Consider the following 3,803-nt stretch of genomic DNA (forward strand, 5'->3'; position numbering starts at 1 on the left):
ATTTCATGTTAGAAGCTGCAGTGGGCCAGGAAGCTATTTGGGTTTATAATACTTCTAAAGCACTTGGGCAAAGATGCTGGGGATTAAAGGGAAAGCATAAGCAGGTTTGTACACAGGGGCTCAGAGCTACATGGCTTTGTTTTAGGAACTCTCAGTAAGAAAGGTATGATAAAAAACTGAAATATGCAGGCCATCCAAATGCATGAAACAAAAATCTAAGATCATTGAAGTGAATGACTGGAGGGATCAAGGAAGATCTTGATGGACTGCAGAGAGCAGAGCAATGGCCTGGAAATACTGGTATCTGATGCCTCTTTCCCTTTTCTGAGGACCTCTTCCTCAACAGTTAGTGTTAAGATTGCAGTTGAGCCTGAGGAAGTCTCATAAAACCTGGACAGAAGGATGGTGAAAACATCATGTTTTTTTTTTTTTTTTCTGAGTTATCCAAAATTTATGATGCTAAAGTTGGGGGACCTGAACTGGAAGTCTGGCATTATGGTCGGTGCTTAGAATCCCCAGACCCTCCCAGGTCTGACTGTTGACCATGCCCAAGGAATAAAGGAAAGAAGTTAAATAGGAAAAAAAAATTACTGAGACACAAGAAAGAATATTTCAGGTTTTGTGGATTCCACTTTGGAAATATCTGCTCTCAGCCAACTCATGTTTTTAGTTGAGGAAGTAAAGGCCTTTCTTGAGGCCACATGAGTCTATGGCAGGGCCAGGCTAGAAACAGTTCTGTGGCCTCATGGTGGCAGCTAGCAGCTAATGTTTAACAATTGAGCTGAGAATTTGCTTGGCACTAGCGAAGAGTGACTCATTGGAAAAGACTCTGATGCTGGGAGGGATTGGGGGCAGGAGGAAAAGGGGACGACAGAGGATGAGATGGCTGGATGGCATCACTGACTTGATGGATGTGAGTTTGAGGGAACTCCGGGAGATGGTGATGGACAGGGAGGCCTGGTGTGCTGAGATTCATGGGGTTGCAAAGAGTTGGACATGGCTGAGCTACTGAACTGACCTGAACTGAAGCTATTCCAAGCTATACTTTATGTAGATTGTATCCTTTTGTCTTCACTAGAATCCTATAAATTAGATATGATAATTAATCTCATCTAACAGAGAAGGTAACTGAGGTACTAAGATACCCACAAATTGTCTTTTGTCACACAGCTAGTAAGTGGGGGAACCATGATTCAAATCAAGTAGTCTGACCCAGCGCCTGGACTCTTCATTGTTATTCTGCAGTGAGAGATCTAGATGGCAATAGCGTACGTTAAAGACCCTGAAGAGATAAGGATGTCTCTCTCGGAGCCTGGGAGATCCTGAAAGTGTAAGGCAAGAGCCTTTAACTTATCCTTACAGAGAGGTGGAGCTGGAAAATATTGTAGATTGTGTCAGAACTGCCACAGGAATTCTGGCATGCCTTCTGAGCTGTCCATGGTGCTGAGCACCAGCTTCCCTTCATGCATCTTTGCTATTGCATTCATCACCAATATTTAATAATTTTCACCTGAGATGTCTAGAATTTGAAAACCAAATAGATTGAAATAAATAATAATTGCATTTGTACTTGGTTCTAAACATTTTAGATGTGTTATTTCACTACAACCCCACAGCAATTCAATGACCTTTCTTTTGAGAAAGAAATAGATAAACTACTATCATGTTAAAAGGCAGAATGAAGCAATGAGTTGTTAGAAGTATAAAAACTGGAATGTGGAAAGGAGTGATGAGAAAGTTTTTAGAGTTGGATGGAGCCTTTGAGTTGGAACTAAAGGGAGAAGTTCAGTAAGGTTAAGGACTCCAGGATCTTTCCTACCCCAGAATTTCAGGCAGTTCCTGCCAGTTGAACACTCTGAGTGTGTGAGATAGGCCTTTTTGGTTTTTCCTGGACCAGCACATTCATGAGTGGGATATGTGCTGAAAAGTCAGGTAATTCACTTTATCCTCCTTCACCTAGAGATGTAACAGCTGAGGGTCACTAAAACAGTTATTCAAGGTCATAGAACAAGAGAGTGCAGAGCCAAAAGAAATATAACCCAGATCTCATATCAATACTCCACATTTATTACCTATTTCAGGATCTCACAAAGCTATAATCATGGACCGGTTCCATGAGCAATACCCAGGTGCTGAATAAAAATACATGGTACTACATTCCATGCCAAACCCACTAGAATATAATTCCTAGAGAGAATATGGATTGTGCATAGAGCACTGATAGTCTATCAGATGTACTAAGGTTCTGTTGGGAAATTAATGCTAATAGTATTGTTCCTTTTACAATCCATTTAAAACATATATCACATTAAAACTTCAATCTTTATTATGTAGTTGCTATAGTCCTGTGGTAATCTGCCTTTAAGAAAATATGCTCTTTATTTAAGAATTGACTTACTGATATTTGAATATTCACTGTGCATTTATTGGCTGAATGTTTTTGAATATGTTTATTAATCCTTTAGGACTTTAGTTTTCCCACATGTAAATGGAACTATAACACCTACCTTGTAAAGTTTCTGTAGTATTTATATGGATAGTTCTAAGAGGACAGTTGTTTTGCACATAATAAATGTTTTCTATATGATATATAGTTTTAGAATTGGCTATTTTATTAATAATATTGTAACTATAAAAAATCTTGCAACTTGTTTTGGATTTTTAAAAAATTTTAATTGCTGTACTTTTAAATTCAAGCATGCATTATATATCTTGATTTAATTTAAAAAATCAGTACTTTATGTTCCAAAATATGTTCCTTGGTCAACTCTATTAAGGTGGATAGATAGAAACACACGATGGTATTGCTTTTTGGCCTTTTGGACTAAGATCAAGTGTGGTATCTGTTCTCACCATTTTAATATCTGATATGTCCTCTATCTGAGGACAGTATATTAAATTTCTAAATAGGTTGCAAATATGTACTGTTTCAATCCATCTATCTTTTTTTTCCCTTGAGGATTCAGACTGGCTCTCCTGTTCCTGTTTTCTGTAGAGGAAAAACATATTTTTCTACAGATACACAGATAATAAAATTTACTGTTAACAATTTTATTCAAGTGGGAACAGTACATTTAAATGTGTGCATTAATGGAAAAAAAAAAAAGAAGAAGCACATGGTCAAATTGGAAAAGTAAGAAAGCATCAGATCATGAGGAATCTCATATGTCACACTGACCATTTTGGATTTGATCCTGCAAATCCAAAGCAGTGGTCACCCATCAGAGATTTTGATCTGTGGGTGATGAGGCACAAACAGTGTCTAGGGAAAATGAGTTTGACACAGGACACAATGGAGACAGGTAGGGAAATTTAAACATTTTCGCTCATGTAGAAGTTGATAATTCCCTGTATTAGATCTGTCCATTGGAAGTGTGAAGGCAGGAAGAGACCTGTGAGGTCACTGCTAAGGAAGATAGAAAGTATTTGGTTAATGGATATGAGGGAGAAGAAAGAGATGAAAATAATTGTGCAGTTTTAAGCCTGAGTGATGAGGCTTGACAGCTTGACAGAAAAAGAGATTATCTAGAGGGAGACCGGGATATGGATAGGGAATCAGTTTGGATCTGATCCTGTTTTACAAATTGTGAAAAAATGTGATAATAAGCAGATGTATTGACTCCTTTATACATAAATCAGTTGAATGAAAAATTTCAAGTACATTTAAATATAATTTCTTTAAAAAATTCTACTGCTACCCATCTCTAGTATTTTTTTTTTTTTATTACTTTTCAATTTTATTTTTTGATGTATCAAGGTTCTTAGTTGCAAGCAAAAGAAACTGTTTCTGGTTGACTTAAACA

The 3,803-nt window shown here is 37.3% G+C and overlaps 1 pseudogene; it reads left to right on the top strand.

Moving 5' to 3' along the window:
• Nucleotides 1-2,803: 2,803 nt before the first annotated feature.
• On the top strand, nucleotides 2,804-2,930 carry LOC133252241 (U2 spliceosomal RNA; annotated as a pseudogene).
• The last annotated feature ends 873 nt before the right edge of the window (nucleotides 2,931-3,803 follow it).

Source organism: Bos javanicus, chromosome 7 (assembly GCF_032452875.1).
Source record: "Bos javanicus breed banteng chromosome 7, ARS-OSU_banteng_1.0, whole genome shotgun sequence".
Lineage (NCBI taxonomy): Eukaryota > Metazoa > Chordata > Mammalia > Artiodactyla > Bovidae > Bos > Bos javanicus.